At 38.6% G+C, this 26214-nt stretch overlaps 1 pseudogene; it reads right to left on the bottom strand.

The window, feature by feature from the left end:
• Window positions 1-48: 48 nt before the first annotated feature.
• LOC133043145 (olfactory receptor 6C74-like) lies at window positions 49-25189 on the bottom strand (annotated as a pseudogene).
• Between the last annotated feature and the right edge of the window lie 1025 nt (window positions 25190-26214).

Genomic DNA, 26214 nt, shown 5'->3' with positions numbered 1-26214 from the left:
CTGAAAATATGAAGCTGTGAGTAAAGGCTAAACCCAGGGTGCACTTCCCTATCCAGCCAGGGGGAAGCCAAGCCCATAGGTAAGAGCGACATATCCAATAAGTCCCGTTTGGAGCAAGACAGCGTGACTGAGATATCCAGTCCCAATTAGTGCCTGGCCAGACAAAGGGAGGTCCTGAACTGGGGTTGGAAACACGGGAATGATTACATTACATATTTCCTGAGGCAAAAATCCCAGTTGTTTCCAATCATTGTAATTAAGTTGCTGGCTAACTTTTGGTGATGGCTCCCTTTGTTCCCAGCATATAGGGGCAGTAGATAATAGACGTCCTTTTTCAGGAGTTAGCCATATAACCTCATCCCATGTTTGATAAATGTCAGGTAAAAAACCATCAGATCTAGACCTATTTGTCTTACGTGTAGCAAAATAGTCATTAAACCAAGACAATGTATAATCAAAATTAAAAGTCACATTATGTCCATAGTTAAAGTACAAAGTGTTGCACCAGTCCATTTTAGGGTTGTTAGATGTCATCAGATGAAGAAGAGGCATCACATATGATTGTTGTCGAAGGTATTCGCAGACTTGGAGAAGTCTTTTCCTTGAAGTGGAGATGTCCACCACGGGAAGCCTTCCACTGATGAAGAGGGGAGTGCTCCGCAGACCCAGCAGTTAGACCGATTGTGGAATGCAGCGTAGGAGTGAGCCCAGGACAGGAATGCATTGTCTTGAGGATCAAACGGAAGATTCAAGATCTTTGGTGTCAGCAGAAGTAGGCTCACATAGATTATCAGGCCCATCTGAAAAGTACAAAGTCAGAGCATAAAAAGTAAAGACATAAAATGACATCACTTAGTTCTGGTCACGGTGCCACCTCTTGTGATGTGTGATGTACCCACGAATCAATTCCTGGGACTTTGACAGCTGTGGGAGAAGAAAGAATAACCTGATAAGGGCCTTCCCAGAGGGGCTCGAGGGTTGAGCCCCCAGATCCCAATGTTTTTATGAGAACCTCGGTTCCTGGCTCAAATAGAGGCTTGCTGGATTCAGAGGCTGGGTCAGGAGTCGTCTCCCGGAGTTCTGTTAATGCCTGTTGAAAAGCTGAGAGCTGAGTTACGTGACTAGTTAATTCCAAGGCTTCAGGGTCTATAACAATGTCTGTGCGTTAGAAAGGCCTTCCATTAAATACATTGAAAGGGGGACAGTCCCTCCTTTTGGGGGGCAGTTCGAGCCCTCATTAAAGCTATGGGTAGGACTTTAATCCAGTTGTCCTGCGTTTCTTGAGTTAATTTGCGCAGATGTCTTTTGATAATGTCATTAGCTTTTTCAACCTTTCCTGAGGATTGGGGTCTCCAGGAACAGTGTAAGTGATACTCTATTCCTAGAGCTTTAGACACCCCCTGAGTTACAGCAGCTTTAAAGGCGGAGCCATTGTCACTCTGAAGGCTCTGTGGCAGCCCAAATCTGGGGATGATTTCATGGATTAAAATCTTTATAACCTTCTTAGCTTGTTCACTATGACAGGGGAAAGCCTCAATCCATCCAGTAAAAGTATCCACCCAAACTTGTAAGCAAGAATATCCATTAGCTTTTGGCATATGAGTAAAATCAATTTCCCAGTCCTCTCTAGGGTACTTTCCACTTCGTTATAATCCAGATTTTGCTAGCTTCTCAGTCTTTGGGTTATTTTTCTGACAAACCACACACCTTTTGATAATGTTCTTTAAAGTTTTCATTACATTTTTACCTTCAAACAAACGAGAAGCCATCTGGTAAGTACCCTCTGCACCCAAATGAAAACTCTGGTGTAAACCCTTAAGAATTTCCCACTGAGCTTTTTCAGGAATTATTAATCGTCCATCCTCGAACTGTAACCATTCTTTATCAGTAATCTTTGCTCCTTTTCCATATCTTTCTAATTCTTCCTCAGTATATTGTGGTTTTTCTTGTTCCACAGGACCTGTCCAGATCAAAGGTGTCTGTAGTGAAGGGGTTTCCTAAAGTGTCGCTTTTTTGGCTTGAGTCAGCTAACAGGTTACCTGCGGCTATTTTACTCCCATCCCTGCTATGGCCTTTGCAATGCATAACCGCTACTTCTTTAGGACAATAGATAGCAGTTAAAAGTCTCTAATCTCTCTGAAATGCTTAATAGGTTCTCCAGTTGCTGTTTTAAATTGTCTTTCTTTCCAGATTGCAGCATGAGCATGTAAAGTCAAATAAGCATACTTCGAATCAGTGTAAATATTTACCCGCTGCCCTTTGCTTAACTCTAGAGCTCAGGTCAGAGGCACAAGCTCCACCAACCGGGCACTGGTTCCCTGGGGGAGAGATTTTGCTTCTAAAACCTGTTCGGCAGTCACCACGGCATAACCTGCTTTATGCTTTCCATCCCGAACAAAAGAACTGCGATCTGTAAATATTTCCATGTCAGGATTATCTAAGGGGATATCCCATTAGTTAGGAATTGGGAACAATCATGATCAGGTGTTTCATTTTCCTTCTCAGGAAGGAAAGTGGCGGGATTTAAATTTCCACAAACTGTAAGCTTAGTTACTGGTCCTACTAACAACAGTGACTGATATTTAAGAAGGTTACTGTCTGTCATCCAAATATTAACCTTAGAATTTAAGATTCCACTCACATCATGAGAAGTCAGTACAATAAGGTTTCGTCCATTAATTATTTTTAAATCTTCAGGGGCCACCCACATGCAATTACATCTAATTCTCTGCTTAGATAAGCAATAGGTTGCTGATGAGGCCCTCGGGGTTGTGTCAAAACTCCCAAGGCCGTACCTTTTCTTTCAGTGACAAACAAGTTAAATTCTGACCCTGTGGGCAAGCTCAAAGCGGGAGCTAGCAGGAGAGGGGTCTGAAGAATCTTAAAAGCCTTTTGAGTATCTGGAGACCAAATCAGTTTGTTGGTTTGGGCCTGCTGAGTTTCAGCTATAAGTTTATATAAAGACCGGACAAGTTCCCCATAGCCCGGAGTCCAAATACAACAGTAGCCTGTGAGTCCCCAAAATCCTCTCAATTGTCTTAAAGTCATAGGTAGGGGATGATTTAGTATAGGTTTAATTCTCTCAGGGCCTATGGCCCTAGTCCCTTCTGATATGATTAGGCCCAGATATCTAACAGATTGTTGACAAAGCTGAGCCTTTTCTCTTGATGCCTTGTAACGGCAGCCTGCCAGAAAGTTTAAGAAATCTGAGGTTGTGAACAAGCTTCCTCTTTCTCAGCACAGAGCAAAATATCATCTACATATTGTAACACACCACTTCAGAGCTATTAAAGTTTTGTAGATCCCGTGACAAACTTTGTCCAAATAAGTGAGGACTGTCACGAAATCCCTGGGGCAAAACTGTCCAGGTTAACTGAGAAGCTGGCTGCACGGGGTCTTCAAAGGCAAATAGAAATTGACTTTCCTCTGCCAAAGGCACTGAATAGAAAGCATCTTTCAAATCAATTACTGAAAAATACTTGGCTCGTTCAGGAATTTCAGACAATAGAGTGTAAGGATTAGGCACCACAGGGAGTAAAAGAACTACAGCCTCATTTATTATTCGCAAATCTTGAACTAGTCTCCGTTTATCATTCGATTTCTTTATACGCAAAATAGGAGTGTTGCATGGACTGTTACAGGGAACTAACAGTCCCTGCTCCTTTAAATTCTCAATGATGGGTTTTAACCCTTCCTTAACCTCAGGTTTCAGTGGATACTGCTGCTTATGTGGAAACAAGAGCGGGTCTTTGAGCTTGACAACTACAAGAATAGCATTTTGTGCTCGACCCAAAGATTTTCCATCAGCCCATACTCTAGGATTTACATTTTGTTCAACTGAAGAAGGAATTCATACGGCCTGGACACCATCTCAGGCCCGTCCATGCTGATCGTGCTCAGCCACCTCTCAAATGGACTCTGAACTCTCTGCTTAGTGCCTATGGGGACAATGGAAGGATAAGACCCCCTGCGGACAGGGGAACCTTGAAGATCATATCCAGGTTACTCATCGCCTAAGAGAAAACATATTCTAATCACCCCTGCCTCCAGACAGTATCTATCAGAAAGTAACCACAGGCTTATCTGTTATTAACCGGTTGGAATGTAACTGCGGGCTTATTGATTATTAACTGTTTGATCACATAACATGTGAATGATGGGGTTATTGTGATTGTATTTACCCTTCCTTTGTAAGTCTCAAGGAATTTGGGGTGGTGGGTTCGGACACATACACATGGGGTATAAAAGGTTTTCACAAATGCTGGTCGGGGTCCTTGGCTAAGAGGAGACTCTGCCTTGGGCCCGCCGGTGTAATAAACTGCACTCCACTATCTGTATTGTCCTTCTGAGTGAGTTTGTTTTCCGGAAAGCGTGGCTATAACACAACTAAAGGGAGAGAAAGGGAGGGCTCCATATTCATGAAAACAGAGGCATGGACCTTGCTCAGTATATCCCTCCCCAAAAGGGGTGAGGGTGATTCTGGCACGATCAGAAACTCGTGTGAAAATAGCACAGAATCCCAGTTGCAAGATAACTGAAGTAATACCTTTTGGCTCATCCAGACAGTCCCATTACGGAAGCGGATCTGGAGGAAAGTGGGCCAGGGGCTTCAGTAAGCACGGAGTAAGTTGCCCCAGTATCTAAAAGGAGATGGACGGACTGGCCTCCCACCGTTATCAATACTCGAGGTTCCTCAGGTGTAATTAGGATGGGAGCTTGTGTGGGGACCCCCGGGCACCTTCAGTCCTGGTTGTCTTGAGAGTCCAACCCCTGAGACCTATGTCTCTGGGGGCAGTCTCTCCTCCAGTGTGGTCCTTTGCAGGCCGACATAGAGCCGGGGGCAGCCTAGATGCCTGAGGGCAATCCCACCTGAGATGCCCCTCCTTTCCACAGTAATAGCAAGCCCATCCCTTTTCACCTGGGTCCCTCTGGACATTTTTCTCAGGCTGTTTAAGAACGGTTTTCATAGCCATTGAGAGGGCTTCTGCTTGTTCCTTTGTCTTTCTCTGCCTTTCTTTTCTTTTCCTCATATTCCCTTCCATAACAGACTGTCTGAGCCAGTTGTAACAGATTATCTAAATTTTTCTCAGGCTGTTTAAGAACGGTTTTCATAGCCATTGCGAGGGCTTCTGCTTGTTCCTTTGTCTTTCTCTGCCTTTCTTTTCTTTTCCTCATATTCTCTTCCATAACAGACTGAGCCAGTTGTAACAGATTATCTAAAGACTGATTTGGTCCATATGCCCATTTTGATAACTTACGGCAGATATCTGGAGCCAACTGAGTGAGAAATCTATTCTTTTAAGATCACTTTTCCCTCTTCACTTTCGGGATCAATCTCAGTGAATCTGCGAAGGGCTTCTCTCAGTCTATCTAGGAATTTACCAGGAGCTTCCTTCTCCTCCTGTTCTGTCTGCCGGTTTGCCGTGGTTTAAAAGCTTAGCACGCGCCTGCCTGAGTCCTTCAAGAATGCATCTGATGGGACTCTGATCCCATCTTCCTTGTTCTCTACAGAACTGGTCTAATTGTAAAACAGTATTGTACTTAAGAGACCGTCCAGCTTGCCACTGTTTGCCATCCTCCAGTGGGTACCGCGGCCATGCAGTATCACATAGGAAGACCAGGTGTGTCTTCTTTAAGCCCTGGGGATCAAATCTATCCCAGTTTTTCAGGATACAGTTCAAAGGAGTGAGGCTGGAATTGTTAGCTCCCACCTGTAAGAGAGAAAAAAAGCGACCAGCGCCATTTTTCTACCGGAGGCATCCCTCCCTGCTCTAGATGGGAGTGTAGACAGACTTTACACAAAAAGCTTTTCCTTCCTGGCCGGACTTAGTCTGTCCCTCACCGACGCAGGCGTCACACTCGTCCCTCCCGGTTCAAACACCGAGACAGGGTGGGGATGCACCAGGGGTAGACCTGATGGCATCCCTGACTGATGTCCAGCTCTTCACCTCGCTTGCCTCTGATGCCAGCCAGGGTGCAATCAGAGTAACCTTCCGGAATGCCTCCCAAGCTAAGACCGCTGGGGGAAACAGTCGTCACCTGAGTGCCTGTGCATGACCCTGAGTGTATTCCTGACCACAATGAGACCCGTACGAACTTAAAACTGAGATGCTCCTTCTAAGCGTCACCACACCAGTGTAAGAGCCTCCTCTGGTCCACTAAGAGCCAGTGTTACCAAAAGAAAAAAAAAAAAAAAAAAAAAACCATTGCTGTTCTAACCTGGGTAAACTTTAACCTCAGAGATGCTCTTGGAGTTAGAGCTCCATCTAGTTTCTGAACTTTCGAGTCCTAGGGAGGCTAGGCGTTTCCTGACTACCAATCCAAGTTTGGGACCTAGGCCACAGTACACAGTAGCAACATAGATTACAAGTCCCTTGAAAGCCTATGATCCAATAGATTAGGTTAGTACTTCTAATTCCCAAGGAGTTATGAAATGGTCAAAGAGACCAAAAAGTTTGACCGAGAAAGGAGAGTTCGGTCCACACGCTTTGCCCATTTCTGGTCGGTTCTCGAAGGAGACATTGGTTGCCTCTTGGCATTGGCAGATCGGTATAAACCCCCGACAGGTTTCTGCCATAAGCTGTATAAGACAATTAAAAACAATAGCAACACTAGTAAACTACTGGGAATCAGAATTCAGAGGTCATGGGAGGTGATATATCATAGACTATTAGAAGTAGTAGAGAAGATTGAGAATATAACTTTAATCTGCCTGAAATTGGGAAGATAAGACTGGGACTGAGGATGCCTGTTCAATAATGCTAGGTCCTTATTAGGAGTGTGAGAGTATCTTTTATGGTAAGTAACTAATAGATGACAGATATTGAAAAATATTTAAATGAAGCATTTCAGAGTACTCTAATGAAAAATTAATGGCTTAACTGGAAGATAATGTATTTATGTATTTTTGATCAAACTCATCTTGGTTAACACATAACAGAATCATAACTTGAGAATATTGAGAGATTCTTAAGATTTTCCTGTGTTAGACTGTCTCAATATGGTACATGCAGACACACACACACAGACATATATATATATTATATATATATATAACTTTCACTTACTGTGCTCTTAAAACTTCCAGAAGTTATGTCATGCTCCATGATCATTATATCTATTTTCTCAAAATGGAAAATGTAGATATACAAATAATCAAGAGAAAATGTAATTATTTTACTCTTTCAAAAAAACTATTCATGAATCAAATATCTGTTAATGTTCACCTCATTACCAAGCTGAACAGAAATCTGTAAAATAATCCAATCAGTTACATACTATATGTATATTTCTCCCTGACTACATTTTATTCTATTCTTTTAGATAGTATTCAAAAGTAAAAACGAAGTAAAAAATATATTATAGCTTAATGCTCACATATTTTTGGCAAAACATCATGAAACATACCTGTGAAAATCTTTTAATTAATTAATTTATTTAATTGTCTAATTACTTTACAATATTGTGGTGGGTTTTGCCATACATTGACATGAATCAGCCTCTGTGAAAATGTTTTAATTATATTTCATATTTTAAAATTTTGGTCAAACATAGAAATTGTTTTGATGAATAAAATCCAGATTATTACCAACAAAGGTATAATAGGAATAATATGTATAGGAATTTCAAAATTACTTAAGGAAGGAAAAATTCAGCTTATTCTACTATTTGGTTTCATTGTTAGGAAATATAGGTATATATCTTTATGTGTCTGTGTATGATACTCTGAAAGGAATAAATACATTTTGTTAGCATTGTTCTCCTTCATTTAACAGATATTTACAATCACTCTCCAATTAGCTTCAGAAGTGTCCCAAGTTATTGAAGGGGGTGCTTATTGGGTATGTAAACATCCAATGATTATTATATTTCATTTTTAATTTTAATTTTTAAAATAAACCAGCAAGATAAAAATGCACTCTTCTTTCATAATTGAACTGCTTATAAAACTTAACAATTCTCAAATAGAAACTAAACAACTAGTTCCTATGGAAAGTCACATAATCATTTTTTAAAATATTTCCTAATTTTAGCAATAACACTAATGTTTAATCTCTGCTACATTTTTCTCTCAGCTCATTAAATAGATTATACATGAATAAATTGGTAGTATTACAAAATATAAATTAATATTGATCTTTAACCTCAGATATGCATATGACACCACACTTATGGCAAAAAGCAAAGAAGAACTAAAGAGCCTCTTGAAAGTGAAAGAGAAGAGTGAAAAAGTTGACTTAAAACTCAACATTCAGAAAATTAAGATCATGGCATCTGGTCCCACCATTTCATGGCAAATAGATGGGGAAACAATGGAAACAGTGAGAATTTATTTTGGGGGGGCTCCAAAATCACTGCAGATTGTGACTGCAACCATGAAATTAAAAGACACTTGCTCCTTGGAAGAAAAGCTATGACCAACCTAGATAGCATATTAAAAAGCAAACACATTACTTTGCCAACAAAGGTCCGTCTAGTCAAAGCTATGGTTTTTCCAGTAGTCATGTATGGATGTGAGAGTTGGACTATAAAGAAAGCTGAGTGCTGAAGAATTGATGCTTTTCAACTGTGGTGTTGGAGAAGACTCTTGAGAGTCCCTTGGATGCAAGGAAATCAAGCCAGTTGATCCTAAAGGAAATCAGTCCTGAATATTCATTGGAAGGACTGATGCTGAAGCTGAAACTCCAATACTTTGGCCACCTATGGGAAGAGCTGACACCCTAGAAAAGACCCTGAACATTTGAAAGATTAAAGGCAGGAGGAGAAGGGGACGACGGCTGGATGGCATCACCGACTCAATGGACATGAGTTTGAGTAAACTCCGGGAGTTGGTGATGGACAGGGAAGCCTGGCGTGCTGCAGTCCATGGGGTTGCAAAGAGTTAGACACAACTGAGTGACTGAACTGAACTGAACTGAACCTATATACAAAAGTAACATAATAATATTTACATTGCTTGCTACATTAAATATAACTTACATAAAACTAATTTATATTCCTGATAACTAAAACTCAAAGAGAAAAGAAACACTTTGAAAACTAGGATAACTACTTTCACATAATCAGAGGAAAAGGAAGAGAGATGAGAAAAACAGTTTCTATCAAAGAACATGAAGAAAATTAGCTTCATTGGAACAAGGCTTTTGTAAAAACAAGTGTGAAAAGAGAGACAGATGATTATCAAATGTAATAAAAGGGAGGAAACTACAATTATATACACTATTATTATTATTATAGACATCTTCATTTATTTACTTAATACATTGTGCAATAACAAATTCACTTGTTTGAAAAAGAAACAATTGTGTGTATCATATTCATGAAGGCTTTTTTCACTTGTTGGTTCCGTAAGCTATAGATGAAATGATTCAGAAGTGGGGCAATGGAGGTATTGAGTATTCCCCTGTAAAAAGATTCTCTTTGACTGGTGGTTTAACATACATGAAGATGCAGCTGCCATAAGAAAAGAATATCACAATCATACGAGAATAACATGTTGAAAAAGCTTTTTTCCTTTCATTAGTTGAAGGGATTTTCAGAATTGTTAATGCAATATAGGTATATAATGTGATCACCATTGACAATGGATGACACAAGAGTCATCAAAGCAGAAATGAATCCCATTGTCTCAGTGGGTTGTGTGTCTGAGCAGGAGATCTGCAGGAAGGTAGTTGGGTCACACATGAAATGATCAACAATGTTGGAAGCATAAAAGTCAAGGTTTAGGGTTAAGAGGAGAGGTACAAAGATGATCAAAAAGCCAGCAATCCAACAACAGAAGACGAGAAGTGTGCAGATTTTACTGTTCATGATAGCTGTATAACGCAGGGGCTTACAGATGGCAACATAGCAGTCATGGGATTCAGCTGCCAGGAAGTAAAATTCAAATGCTCCAAGTAATAAGCTAAAAAAGCAATTGTGCAATGCAGCCATTATAGGAAATATTTTTGTCCTCCATTTCCATAATAACTATAACTTTAGGGATGCATGTAGTAGTAAAGAATATTTCTAAAAAGGGAAAATTCTGAAGAAAAAAAGATATGGGGGTCTTGAGGTGAGGATCCACCATGGTGAGAGTGATGATGGTGAGGTTACCAGTGATGCTTAACAAGTAGATGAGAAGTAGGAAGATAAATAACACAATTTTCATTTGTGGGTCATCAGTCAAACCTGCCAAGATAAACACTCTCACTCTTGCGTGATTTCCCATTAATGCCCTCTACTTTTCGAGGTCTACATAGGGAAAAAATGGAAAGGAAGAAAACAATGTTGCCAATGGGAAAATGACAAGGGAGATAATTAGTGTCTAAGTTAGCAAATTGAAATTTCAGATGGGTAACACACTGCTCCTTCATTTATAAAGATGGTTAAGGCCAGGAAGAACAATCCTTTGCATTTCCAGGGTATCTGGACAGTTGATTCAAAATTTCCTTTCTAATTTCACCACTAAATAATATATGTGATCATATTAATTGTTGGTTGATTTTAAGTGAATAAATTCAAGGAAAATTAAGGGGACTATTAAAGCATAGAAACGGGCTTTTCCACCCTTAAATTTGGACAAAAATTATGATAGATGTCATTTTCTGTTTTGCATACGAGCACCTGAATACAAGTCATTACTTCATGACTTTTATTTAACACAAACATACACACACACACACACACACACACACACCCCTAGCTATCATCAGTAAATAGGACTAGTACACTTTTGCCATTTTACTCAATCAAACTCAAATGTCTGATTTATGTTTCATCTACTTTCATGGCAAATGAGATCCAGTTTTATGTATATGCATATGAGACATCAGGAATATACTTATTTGGTGTCCTTACTGGTACTTCCATTCCCTTGATATCTATCACCATCCTCATCCTTTCCGATTTGTGTTCTGAAAAAAATATAAGCAAGAATATTCTGATGACCTGAATATATAACAAAAAGCGGCAGTTTTCCTCTACATGGTTTGACTCTGAGAGTAGGTTAGCTAAAGTGAAAATGAAAAAAAAAAACAAAAAACAGGATTTAGGAGTGGATAGAAATGCATAACTATGTACTCAGGAAATTATATGAGGTGTCAGAATTAAAAACAAGAGAAAGATAAAGACAAAGCTTATGAAAACCTAGAAAGTTGGGTTTTCAGTGATAAGACAGTGAATTTGAGGAAAGCTTTTAAAAATGTGTAAATAATACATAAAATTTAAGAAAATAAAAACTGTACAAATTATTTAAAATGTGCAGCTTAGTAAATAAACTTAATAAATAAAATTTACAAGAAGAAAGTAGTTACCAATGAAATTTCTCTCCATGTACTTCTATTGTTTACACTTGCCATTTTATTCTTTGTCTACAACACAGACTAAAAATAATGACCAGTTTTGAGATCAAAACGCCTAAGAGATGAGGAGTAAGCATTTGGTAAATTTCAAACACATAATAATTCTCAGAATTGTTGACAAAAGTTTACGAAGCACACATTTCCATATCATAAGGATATTAAAATGTATGGCTAACATGTAAGTTATGAAATAGTACCTAGATATAACTATTTTCAATGACAGGTATATTTCAAGTGAGGGTGAATTTTTCAGGGTTGGATAGCTAGCAACTGGGGAATGGGAAGAGCTGAAAGAGTGTATTTTCTAAAATTGTCTTCTTAGAAGTGTCAAAGTTTATATAAATAGTTTTAGACCAAATATAGCATATTTCTTAAACAAAAAATGATTAATGATATGTCTAGGGAAACGTTACTTCCTTGGTATCTTCCTCATCAAACACATAAAATGATTAAGTTTTTGTGATGGGAGATAGAGAAGACAATGTTTTCTCTATTTAGAATATCCAGGTTTATTTCTAATCTCTGAAACATATACTATTATTGAAAATACAATTATACAAATGAAAATAATCATATATGGACAAATAAGAGTTGTTTTCAGTAATATCCAGAGGAGTTTATAGGAGAATTCTAAGATAAGGAAATAAGATTTGCTGATGAAATCATGCAGTTAATGCAGATAAATGTGGGTAAAGGAAGAAACTATTATTTTTCCTGGACATTCACTTTATATGCAAATAATTATGGAGCAACCAATGATAGATGTTTATTTACACAAATGACTCAATGACAAAAATTGTAGGAATGCATATACTAAACACCTAAATCAAACTTTTGCCATGTCAAATTATCTTTCTTCAACTTCAACAATTTAACACAAAAACTCTCCCCAACACACACTGTAAAAAAAAAAAAAAATTAATAAAGTTCAATTACAAAACCATTAGAAGTCAGCCTATGAATGCAATAATGTTTAGTTGTATTAACTATTATGAAAGTGAAATATATTTGAAAAGGAAAAGTTTCTCAATAATAAATCACCCGTGTATTCCATATGCCTTTCCTAAAACACAATTTAAAAGATTGGAAAAGTGAGGTTAAAGTTTAATGATAAAAATAGAACAGAAGTGAATTAAAACACATCTAAAAGGAAATCTAGTTTTTAAATTTAATTTTTTTACATATCAATTATTTTCATGTTTTTCAGTGCTAAATCAGTCTCTCCAAAATACTTAAAATTTCTAACATATTTTTAAGAAGATATATACACAGATTTATTCAGACAAAATAATCTCTGCTCAGTAGTTAATACTTTCGTCATCATGCTGAACAGAGCACACTGATATTCCATTCTTCTCTGAACGGATCTCACTCAACTCCTCAACATGCGATTCTTCTCTCAGATGGCAACTTTGTGCATGCTTTGATTAGCACTTTGTTTTATTTCAGGTTTTTTGATTACTGTATTAAATTTTCCCATTACTAAATGAACAGTCTAGAAGAAATGGACAAATTCTTAGAAAGGTACATAAATAAATACATATTTATGTAGTGAATACTTTTCTAAGATCACCCAAAATGCCATAAAATAAATCAACACTTGACCCATGGAGTATTTACGCTTTCTGTGCTCTGTAGGAAGATATCTAAAATTTGTGAATTATTCTCAGGAGGACAGGAAATCTAAGAACATCAATTGAAAAGATCAAACATTTATTATTCAAATGTTCTCCCCAGGCACTAAATATTTTTAACAGTAAAATTATGTATTTAAAAAAACTTTGACTATGTCCCCAGAGATCTCAGTATAGATATCTCCAATAAGAATTTTTCTTCCACACACTCATGTTTTGAAATCCCAAACACATAGGTAGGATCTGGAAGCAGGTAAAGAAAAGATTGCTTATGTTGATAACAAGAAGTAACAATATAAGATGATTAGCCTGTCCAGGAAACATTAAACCACAGTATAAATGCAGTATCATTAATTCTCCAGACACACCTAACATTTCATGTCCTATATGACCTCAGTTTCTTTTTTGAAAACTGTCTTTTATCCAAATAGTCTTTGTGATATTTTTTATTTGATCTTCAACTAAAGGTTCATAATAACTAAGCATTCTCCACTTCTATAGTTTTAAACCCTTTATGTATGTCTATACCTGGCCAATCATGCAACCTGTTGTGGCCAAGTGCCTAAATTCTGTCCAAAGGATGTAAATGGAGATATCTGTGCAACTTCCAGGGATCATACTCTGAATAATGGAATTTTCACTCCTCTTCTTCTTGATCCCCCTTACTCTGAAATGAGATGTGATAGCAAGTCATTTGGAGCCATGACTATGATCAATTACAGTAGAAATGATGAATAAACAAGATAGAACACACATAGGTTCCTGACAGGATGGTAGACCATACCGACAAAAAGACAGAATCACATTATGGAGGAGTTTTAGTGTACCAGCTGAGAGAGTAACAGGCAAGAAGGCTAGGGGCCCCCAAAAGGAGAAAATAGGCTGCAAGTGTCAGGTATTTTTTATATCTTTCTTAAGCAGCAGGAGGAAACAAACTACAAGTGCCAAATTTTTTCCCCTTCTCTATACAATATTAAAAAGAGGCTTTTTTAAAAAAATTCTGTGTTGCCATGATGACACCTGGTTCCACCTGAACTTCACTTTTCTCAAACCTTGAGTAACCAATGCGTTTTCCTTATGGAAAGGTTTTTCTTAAGCTATGTTAATGAAGTAGGTATTTACCCTAGACACCAGACCACCTGACTCATCTCTTGAGAAATCTGTATGCAGGTCAGGAAGCACCAGTTAGAACTGGACATGGAACAACAGACTGGTTCCAAATAGGAAAAGGAGTACGTCAAGGCTGTATATTGTCACCCTGCTTATTTAACTTATATGCAGAGTATTGATGAGAAACACTGGGTTGGAGGGAGCACAAGCTGGAATGAAGATGGTCGGGAAAAATATCAATAACCTCAGATACGCAGATGACACCACACTTATGTCAGAAAGTGGAAAGGAACTAAAGAGCCTCTTGATGAAAGTGAAAGAGGAGAGTGAAAAAGTTAGCTTAAAGCTCAACATTCAGAAAACTAAGATCATGGCATTGGTCCCATCACTTCATGGCAAATAGATGGAGAAACAGTGGAAACAGTGGCAGACTTTATTTGGGGGGGGGGGGGGGGAGGGGCTCCAAAAATCACTGCAGTTGGTGACTGCAGTCATGAAATTAAAAGACTTTTGCTCCTTGAAAGAAAAATTATGACCAACCTAGACAGCATATTAAAAAACAGAGACATTACTTTGCTAACAAAGGTCCATCTAGTCAAGGCTATGGTTTTTCCAGTAGTCGTGTATGGATGTGAGAGTTGGACTATAAAGAAAGCTGAGTGCCGAAGAATCGATGCTTTTGAACTGTGGTGTTGGTGAAGACTCTTGAGAGTCCCTTGGACTACAAGGAGATCCAACCAGTCCATCCTAAAGGAAATCAGTCCTGAATATTCATCGGAAGGACTGATGCTGAAACTGAAACTCCAATACTCTGGCCACCTGATGGAAAGAGCTGACTCATTTGAAAAGACCCTGATGCTGGGAAAGATTGAAGGTGAGAGGAGAAGGGGATGACAGAGGAGGAAGTGGTTGGATGGCATCACTGACTCAATGGACATGAGTTTGAGTAATCTCCGTGAGTTGGTGATGGACAGGGAGGCCTGGCGTGCTGCAGTCCATGCGCTGGTAAAGAGTCAGACACAACTGAGCGACTGAACTGAACTGAACTGATCTGTCTTTCTTCAAGTCTGTTCCAACTAAGACTAGAACCGATAATGGCTCAACAAACCAGTATGCTTTACTCATACAATTATTCTCCTAATCTATGTTAATAAGACTATGTACTTGCTTGGAAACCTGCCTTTCTTCAAGAGTCATGTCAATTGTTTTATGGCCTGGGATGACTCACCTGGTGCCAATGTTGTCTCAAAATGCATGTTGGTGGGTGAGAAGCCTGGTGCCTCTCTCTGAGTTTTGAGATATTTCCTTTCTCTAATTAGCAGACTGCTAGTAGGCATATATGGAGAAGGCAGTGGCACCCCACTCCAGTACTCTTGCCTGAAAAATCCCATGGATGGAGGAGCCTGGTAGGCTGCGGTCCATGGGGTCGCTAAGAGTTGGACACAACTGAGCGACTTCACTTTCACTTTTCACTTTCACACATTGGAGAAGGAAATGGCAACCCACTCCAGTGTTCTTGCCTGGAGAATCCCAGGGACGGGGTCGCCTGGTGGGCTGCCGTCTCTGGGATCACACAGAGTAGGACACGACTGAAGTGACTTAGCAGCAGCAGCAGGCATATAACTTCCTGCTAAAGACTAGCAGGGGGGCACTTTTTCTGCCCCCTTCTGATGTCTATGTCAGAAGCTTTCTGTATCTCTTTTATACTTTAATAAAACTTGATTACACAAAAGCTCTGAGCAATCAAGTCTTATCACTGGCCCTGGATTGAGTTCCTCTCTTCTGGCAGCCAAGAATCCTGGCATCTTTCATGGTTCTCCAATAACCTTTCACAGCCTGACTATTAAAGATAGAAATAAATTATTTTTTGCTTTACATGCTATGCTATTTTTCTCATACTACATAAAATATATATCTTCAAAACCTGTTTACTTGAACTGATATTTCATATTTGTTTAATTTGTTTACTATGTCCAAGTGTCTTCTCTCATGATCCTTTATTTTTCTGCTTATAATGAATGGATATATATGCCTTTAATCCTTGCAGGCAAGTTTGGCCTTGGAGTACAAAACAAAGCAGGGCAAACGCTAACAGAGCTTTGCCAAGGGAACACACTGATTATATCAAACACCCTCTTCCAACAACACAAAAGACGACTCTATACATGAACATCACCAGATGTTTAATACCGAAATCAGATTGATTATATTCTTTGCAGCCAAAGATGGAGAGGCTCTATACTGTCAGCAAAAACAAGATCTGGAGCTGACTGTGGCTCAGATCATCAATTATTGTGATATTCAGATTTAAATTGAATATGGTAGGGAAAACCACTAGGCCATTCAGGTATGACCTAAATCAAATATCTTATGATTACACAATGAAAGTGATGAATAGATTCAAGGGATTAGAGCTGTTAGGGTGCCTGAAGATCTATGGACAGAGGTTCATGACATTATAAAGGAGGTGGTCACCAAAACCATTCCCAAGAAAAAGAAATGGAAGAAGCCAAAATAGTTGTCTAAGTAGACCTTACAAATAACTGAGTAAAGAAGAGAAGTGAAAGGCAAAGGGAAAGATATACTCAACTGAATGCAGAGTTCCAAAGAATAGCAAGGGGATATAAGTAAGCTTTCTTAAGCGAACAATGAAAAGAAATAGAGGAAAACTATAGAATGTGAAAGACTAGAGATCTCTTTAAGAAAGTATGGAGATATCAAGGGAGCATTTCATGCAAAGAGGGGCACAATAAAGGACAAGAAATGGCAAAGACCTAATAGAAGCAGAAGATATTAACAAGAGGTAGCATGAATATACAGAAGAACTGTACAAAAAAGCTCTTAATGACTCAGATAGCCATGACCGTGTGATCACAAACCTAGAGCCAGACATCCTGTGTATGGCTCAAGTGGGTCCTAGGAAGCATTACTACAAACAAAACTAGTGGAGGTGATGGAATTCCAGCTGAGCTACTTCAAGTCCTAAAAGATGATGCTGTTAAAGTGCTGCACTCATTATACCAGCAAATTTGGAAAATTCGGCAGTGGTCACAGGACTGGAAAAGGTCATTTTTCATTCCAATCCCAAAGAAAAACAATGCCAACGTTCAAACTACCTTAAAATTGCATTCATTTCACATGCTAGCAAGATTATTCTCAAAATCCTTCCAAAAAGGCTTCAAAAGTACTTGAACTGAGAATTCCAATTGTGCAAGCTGGATTTAGAAAAGGCAGAGGAACCAGGGATTAAATTGCCAACATACACTGAATCATAGAAAAAACAAGACAACTCCAGAAAAACATTGATTTTTGCTTTGTTGACTATGCTAAAGCCTTTGACTGTGTGGATCACAACAAACTATGGAAAATTCTTAGAGATGGAATACAAGACCCCCTGGAATGGAATAGCTGCCTCCTGAGAAACCTGTATGCAGTTCAAGAAGAAACATTTAGAACTGGACATGGAACAATGGACTGGTTCAAAATTCAAAAAGGAGTATGCCACGGCTGTTTATTGTCACTCTGCTTTTTTAACTTATATCCAGAGTACATCATATGAAATACTGCACTGAATGACTCATAAGCTGGAATCAAGATTTCCAGGAGAAATATCAGCAACCTCAGATATGCAGATGATACCACTTTAACGGCAGAAAGCAAAGAGGAACTAAAGAGCTTCTTGATGAAAGTGAAAGAAGAGAGTGAAAAAGCTGACTTAAAACTCAATATTCAAATAACTAAGATTATGGCATTGGGTCCCATTGTTATAGCCATGCTTTCCGGGAAACAAACTCACTCAGAAGGACAGTGCAGATAGTGGAGTGCAGTTTATTACACCGACGGGCCCAAGGCAGAGTCTCCTCTTAACCAAGGACCCCGACCAGCATTTGTGAAAATCTTTTATACCCCATGTGTACGTGTCCAAGCCCACCAGCCCAAATCCCTTGAGGCTTACAAAGGAAGGGTAAATACAATCACAATAACACCATCATTCACGTGTTATGTGTTCAAACAGTTAATAATCAATAAGCCTGTGGTTACATTCCAATAGATACTGTCCGAGGCAGGGGTGATTAGTGTCTGTTTTCTCTTAGGCAATGAGTAACCTGGATGTGATCTTCAAGATTCCCCTGCCCAGAGGGGGTCTTATCCTTCCATTGTCATTCCCACAGGTGCTAAGCACAGAGTTCAGAGTCCATTGGAGAGGCAGCCTAGCATGATCAGCACAGACAGGCCTGAGATGGAGTCCAGGCCCTATGAATTCCTTCTTCACCATCACTTCATGGCAAACAGATAGGGAAAAAGTGGAAGCAGTGACAGACTTTATTTTCCTAGGCTCCGAAATCACTGCAGAAGGTGAGTGCAGCCATTAAATTAAAAGACACTCACTCCTTGGAAGAAAAGCCATGAGAAACCTAGAGAGAGACATCACTTTGCTAACAAAAATCCAAATAGTCAAAGCTATAATTTTTACAGTAGTCATGTATGGCTGTGAGTGCTGAATCATAAAGAAAGCAGAATGCCAAAGAACTTGCCAGGAGCAGGCACACGAGATCCCACCCATGACAAGATCGTGAGGAGAAGACCTGACAAGCAAGGCCGATCAGCACTTCAGGGATTTCGAAAAGCTGCCCCGGCGCTCACCTTAAAGATGATCTCTGTCTTTCTGATGCTTGCTATATTAGACTACTCCCTAATTTCTGTGACACAGGTAGACAGCCTTCCCCAATCTCTCTCCAAACAGAATCAACTTGGAACTTTAATCAATATGTCCCCTGGATGGTGGTATCCTATAAGATTATCCAGGATGAAAGGAGTGTTTCAATTTAGACCCCTCTGCTGGCATTCTAGCCTGGTTGGCAAATGCATACTAATACACATGACTGCTCACAACACCTTAATCATAAACAGCATAAAGAACCTGATCACACAAAGGCCCTAATAGGCACAGAGCCCTTTGGGGGTGAGGAAGCCCTATTAGAGAACACAAAAATATTATTCTAAAAGTGGTTATAGTGAAAGATTTAGAAAAACAAGAGTTTAGAATTGTTAATTTTAACCAGGAATGCTAAACAGGGGCTGCCTCACCAGAGCTGCAGAGTCTTTGTGTGGTAAACCTTTTAGATAAATTTAACTGATAACTTCTGCAAAAGGACTGACCTTTGTGTTCATTAAAGAATAGATTACGGAAAACAGCTTTGCATTCAAGTAGGTCAAAAAATGTCAATAGGCCCCAAGGCTAGAAGATAATGTACAAGACTCTTACAAAGAAGTATGCAGAAAACACCCTGGTCTCGGGAAGAATAAGCTGATGTATTATTAAACTATCTTCCCCTTAAAATGTACTAACTTAGAATATAAAAGCTATGGTAAAAAAATAAAGATTTGCCAGACTCTGCTGCACACCCCCAGTCTGCTCTCTCTCTCTCTCTCTCTCTCTCTCTCTCTCTCTTTCTCTCTGTCTGTCTCTTTCTCTCTCTCTTTCTCTCGCTGACGCCATTCATCCTGAGGGTACCCTTGGATCCTGCCGAGACTCGACCCTGGCAGAACTGATGCTTTCAAACTATGTTGCTGGAGAAGATTCTTGAGAGTCCTTTGGTCAGCAAGGAGATTAAACCTGTCAACCCTAAAGGAAATCAGCCCTGAATATTCATTGGAAAGACTGACGCTAAAGTTGAAGCTCCAATACTTTGGGCACCTGATGTGAAGAGCTGATTGATTGGCAAAAAGCCTGATGCTGAGGAAAGATTGAAGGCAGGAGGAGAAGGGGATGACAGAGGACGAGATGATTAGATGTTATCACCGACTCAATGGGCATTAGTTTGAGCAAACTCCAGGAGATAATGAAGAACAGGGAAGCCTGGCATGCTGCAGCCCAAAGAGTCGGACACGACTGAGCAACTGAACAATAGCCAGCTCTAACAGTTGTTTTTTTTTTTTTTTTTTTCCCATATTTTCTAGTGCCTTGTTAAAATTATCACTCTGTTCATCTATTCTTTTCCCTAGTTCAGTTAACATTTTCATTACTAATATTTTGGACTGTTAAATTATTTATTTTCATTTCACTAGTTGTTTGTTCAAATTTCTTTTGTTTGATTTGAAACAAATTACTCCATCTTCTTGTTGCCTAAACTTCTGTCTTTAAGAAATTTGGTGAAACAGTCATAGCTATCCCTGTCTTGAAGGCTGTCTTGTGTGGGTGCATCACTATACAGTCTGTGTGTGACTATGGTCAGAGATCTGAATCAGAAGTGAGCACAAATCTTATCTTCCCCTGGAGTGTGCTGGCGGCTATTAACTTGGTGGGATGGTGGTTGGAGATGAAAGGGCTAGAGTCAGAGCCAGATGTGAGCTGGGGCTTTTTCTATGGTCAGAGGCCAACACAGTCCCACCAGGGATATGGACTGTCTCTTGGTGCTAAAGGAGAAGCACTGAGGGTCAGGTTATACCTGATTTCCTGTTCCCTTTAAGTGTGTGCTCTCCCTGCCTCTCATCATCAACACCTTTATCCAGAAGGAGCTAGAGCTGGAGTAAGAGGGGCCAGAATGGTCACCTGTTGCAGGCCTACCTTGTTCAGATGTAGTGCCAGATCTAATTGACTTTATCCCTCACTGTTGCCTGTCCTCAGCAATGACAGCCCTTGCCCTAGTTGGAAGCCGCACCATGGAGCGAGAGGCGCTGAAGTGAACACTTGACATCGGCCAGGGCACACCTGTGGCCATCCTGGGAAAATGACCAGAGTCACAGGCAGTCTCCATCTGCTTCTTCCACCTTGTTTCAGGAGCAAGAAAGCATATGTGCTCTTCACAGAGTCTAAGTTTCCCAAAGCCCTGCTGCCAGCTCCATGGGTTTTCCAGTCAGCCAAGAAAACTTGTTTTCCCAGTGTTAGACTCTAGGACTGTGGTGGATATGTGGTTCAAACTGCTCACTCCCCAGAGAGGATTTCTGAGTCCATGTAACCTCTCCCCTCTTCAGTGTCCCCTCCTAGGGGTGCAGTTCCCTACCTGATTGCTTCTTTTTCCTTCCTACCTGACTCTGAGGGGATCTTTCTTTACAGCTTTGGTGGTATAGCAATCTTTCTGGCAATCTCTGATTTGATTTCAGTGAGAATTGCTCCATAGGTAGATGTGTTTTCGATGTATTCATTAGGGGAGGTGATCTCAGCATCTTCCTACTCTGACATTTTCATCTCCCTAAGTAATTTGTTTTAAAAATAGCACTTCATATCTTTTAATCCTCTTCACCTATTTTAACCCTCCACCAACTTCTCTTCCCTTTAGTAACCCCTACTTTCTTCTCTGTATCTGTCAGTCTCTTTCTGTTCTGTCAAATTTGTTTGTTTTATTTTTGATTCCACATATAAGTGAAACATTTGGTATTTGTCTTTCTCTGCCTGACTTCCTTCCTTAAGCATAACACCCTTCAGCTTCATCATGTTTCCACAAATGACAAAATTTCATTTCTTTTCATGGTTGAGTAATAAGTGCCTATATACAGGCACCCCTTTAGCTTATCCATTCATCTCTTGATGGACTTTAGGTTATTTCCATATCTCAGCTACTATAAATAATGCTACTATGAACATTGGAGTGCATATATTTTTTTTTTCAAACTAGTGTTTTTGCTTTCTTTAGATAAATATACAGGAGTGGAACGGCTGGATTGAATGGTAGTTCTATTTTTAATTTTTGAGTAATCTCCATGATGTTCTCCACAAGGCTGTGTCAATTTAAATTCACATCAACAGTGCACAAGGGCTGCCTTTTCCTCACATTCTCACCAACACTAATTATTTACTGTCTTTTTGATGATAGCCATGCTGATAGGTTTGACATGGCATCTCATTGTGGTTTTGATTGGCTTTTTTGTGATGATCAGGGATGTTGAGCACCTTTTCATGTGCCTGTTGGCCATCTGTATGTCTTCTTTGGGGAAAAAATGTCTATTCAGGTCCTCTGCCCAATTTTTAATTGAGTTGTTTGCTAGGGAATGGCAACCCAGTCCAGTATTCTTACCTGGAGAATCTCATGGACAGAGGAGCCTGGTGGGTGACAGTCCTTAGGGTCATGAAGAGTTGGACATGACTGAAGTGACTTAGCCATCATGCACTGTTTCTGGGCTTTCTGTTCTGTTCCATTGATCTCTGTGCCTTTTTTTTTTTTTTTTCTTTGCAAGACCATACTGATTTGATGACTGTAACTTTATAGTATGGTCTGAAGTAAGGGAGTGTGATATCTCCAGCACTGTTCTTTTTTCTGAAAATTTCATTGACTATTTGGAATCTATTGTGATTCCATAAAATTTTAGGATTATTTGTTCTAGTTTTGTGAAAAATGTCATAGGGATCTTAATAGGGATTTCATTAAATCTATAGATAATTTTGGATAGTGTGGATATATTAACATAATTAATACTTTTAATCCATAAACACAGGATATCTTTCCATATATTTGCATCATACTCAATGCCTTTCATCAATGTTTTATACTTTCAGAATAGAAATATTTCACATCGTTGGTTAAATTTCTTCTTGAGCAATTTATTCTTTTTAATGTAATTATTAATAGGATTGTTTTCTTGATTTTTCTTTCTAGTAGCTTCACTGAGCTAGCCTTTGCTCTTATGCATAATGATCACAATTTTTATATCACACTATTGTTTCCAAAATTATATGATTTACATAAAACACCTACCAGTTTCTGTCATTTACTGAGTAGTCAAGAAACTTAGTTCTTCTCTCTAATATCATATTTGTTGTTCAGCCTACTTCAGTAGAGCTGAAAAGGTGAAAGCATTTAAGGATAAAGTATTTTAGCATTTCACATGAAAGCCTTCTTTAGAAGTAAGTTGTACTTCTTTTTAAAAGTTGTGTTAGATATCCAATTTAATCAAAAACAAACAAAAAAGTGGCAGAAAACTCTCTGAGGATTCAGGACTCAGGGGTGATGGTACTGGCATGAATAGAAATAATCAAACTGATATTTCATGATAGACAGACAGTGACGAGGACAGATGGTGTGACTTTGATCTACCTTGGTACAGAAAGAAATAGGGACTGGAGCATTGTAGTTTAAAAACTGCTGGATCATTATCAAGAATTTCAAGACACGCTCTGTGTACTGAGTAGATGACAGATCTTTAAAATATATATGATATTTCAGAATAGCTAAATGATAAAGTAGTGGTTTAACTTGAACAGTATGTTTTTAAAGGACATTCCTCCCAATTAGCACATAACAGAATCAAAATTAGTCAGGAATTTAGAAAGCCTTAAGTCTTATTTTGATTAGATTGTCTCAAAATGTATATATATATATATGTGTGTGTGTGTGTGTGTTCTTCAACTTTTGTGTTCTTAAAATTTCTAAAAGCTTAATAACAGTTCAGGGTCATTAGCTCTACTTTCAGAAAATCGATAAAAATGATACTTAAATTATCACCAAAAATGTAACAATTTGTTTAAATATACATTTTCCCTAAAATTATGTTTAAGACCCAAATAGCCTTTAAAATATATTTCATTTTATGATTTTTAAATAAACATATAAAATTGTCTGGTCAATCACATATTATATGTGGTTTTCTTCCTGCCTATCATTTATTTTGCTCACAAGATAGTATTCAAATATACTTTCTCATAAAGAACTAATTTCTAAAGAATGTATTAAAACAATAATAATATTTTAATATACATTTTAAAAATATGTATATCAACATTATATTAATTTATGTTATAAATTTCTATTATTTTAAATAGAATGCATTAATAAATTAATAGTATGAAAAATATAAATTAGATTTAAGTAGGTATTAAGTGATAACAACTAAAGATAGTAATAACATGGCATCACAAGCTGCTTTAAATATAGTTCAAATGTAAGGATACTTTTAGGCTTGACTAACTAGAACTGAGAGATAAAGAAACAAATTAAAAATGTGTCTCAATTTCTTTCACATGTACAAAGAAGGTGAGATTCAAAATAAATCTCTATAGAAGAATATAAATAAAATTAAAATTCTAGCACAAAATTTGTGTAAAAATAAAGCTTTAAATAAAGATTAATATTGTAGAAACGAGAGGAAAAGTGGAGGAAATATGTATTAGAACTACATTGGCTATGCTGTTGTTGATTGATGCCCTTTTGCTTATCTTCTTTATGTATAGCGCAAATCATATTCATTTCTTTGAGAAAGAAAAAACTGTGTATCATATCCATGAAGGCTTTGTTCACTTGTTGGTTCCTTAAGGTATAAATGAAAGGATTCAAAAGCAGAGCAATAGAGGTACTGAGCACTGAAATTCATTTGGAAAAAGATATTCTTGGTTTGACTGAAGGTTTAACATACATAAAGATGCAGCTGCCGTAAGAAAGGGATATCACAATTATGTGAGAAAAGCACATTGAAAAAGCCTTTCTCCTATGACTAGGTGAGGGAATTCTTAGAACGGTCAAGGCAATACAGGTATATGATATGATCACCATTACCCATGTGATCACCAATGTCACCACAGCTGAGAAGAATCCCATCATCTCAATTAACTTTGTATCTGAGCAGGAGATTTGTAGGAGGGGAGTGGTGTCGCAATAGAAATGATCAACAAAGTTAGAGGCACAGAAGTCAAGGTTTAGGCCATAGAGAGTGGTGGAAAGATGACAAAGAATTCTGCAAACCAACAAGCTGCATGCAGATTTTACTGTTCATGATGGTTGTGTAATGCAGGGGCTTACAGATAGCAACGTAGCAGTCAAAGGACATTGCTGCCAGTAAGTAAAATTCAGATGCTCCAAGAAGAAAGGCAAAAAGCACTTGAGTCACACAACTGTTACAGGAAATGGTTTTGTCTCCTGTTGTCACCATAACCAGCAATTTAGGGATGCATGTAGTAGTAAATGAAATTTCTAAAAAGGAAAAATTTTGAAGGAAAAAGTACATGGGGGTGTTCAGGTGAGTATCTACCAGGGTGAGTGTGATGATAATCAGATTGCCAGTGATGCTTAGCAAGTAGGTGAGTAGTAGGAAGATAAATAAAACAATTCTCATTTGTGGGTCACTTGTTAAACCTGCTAGGATAAACACAACCACACTTGTATGATTTCCCATTCCAGTTTTCTGACGATTGCTCTGTCTGAATAGAAGAAAAAGGAAAAGGAAAAAAAAAAAGTACCCAATGGAGACATAACAGGGATAATCATTATTTAAGGTAAAGTTGGCAAAGCAATTTTTCATGTACAGCAAAACAGTGCTCATTCATGTTTTAAAAGTTTTTTTTTTTTTTCAGAGATAATAATAGATACATGTGCAAAATATCTGGATAGGTTAATTGAAAGTTCAGCTTGCAGTTCTTTTAGAGAATAATCTACATAACAGCACTAATTGTTGATAGTTTTTATGTAAGTCAATCAGGGATATAGAGAACTTTTAAAGTATAAAGAATGCTTTTTCTCTCTTTATATCATGCAAGAGTTTAGATATATGCCATTTCCTGTTCAATTAAGTTCTCAGATGGGAACCAAAATTATATCTATCATTGAAGCCCGGGTTTCATACACGTACACACACACACACACACACACACACACACACACACACACACACAATTCATCCTCAATAAACAGAGCTAGAGCATCTTTTCCATTTTACTCAATTAACCAAACTCAAATGCCTGATCTTAGACTCGTTTATGCTCATAGCTAACCTGATTCGATTTCATATAAATTAATATGGGGCGTTGGAAACAGTCTTATTTCTATTCTTAGGTTTCCCTGGTGGTCCAGTGGTTGAGAGTCCGCCTTGCAATGAAGGGAACACCAGGTCGACTCCTGGTTCAAGAGAATCTTGTATGCTGCCCAGCAAGTAGGCCCCTGCATCACAACTACCGACCCTGCTCTCTCGCGCCTGTGCTCTGCAAGGAGAGAAGCCACTCCAATGAAAAGCCCCTACCCTACAACTGTGCAGAGTAGACCACACTCCCAGGAACTAGAGAAAGCCCACACAGCAACGAAGACCCAGAGTAGCCAAAAATGTGTATGTGTCAGTCGCTCAGTTGTGTCCGACTCTTTGCGACCCCATGGACTGGCTGCCAGGTTCCTCTGACCATGGGATTCTCCAGGCAAGAATACTGGAGT

This window comes from Dama dama, chromosome 22 (genome assembly GCF_033118175.1).
Source record: "Dama dama isolate Ldn47 chromosome 22, ASM3311817v1, whole genome shotgun sequence".
In the NCBI taxonomy this organism is placed as follows: domain Eukaryota; kingdom Metazoa; phylum Chordata; class Mammalia; order Artiodactyla; family Cervidae; genus Dama; species Dama dama.
Note: the sequence above shows the minus strand (reverse complement) of the source record. Positions and strands in the feature narration are given on the sequence as shown.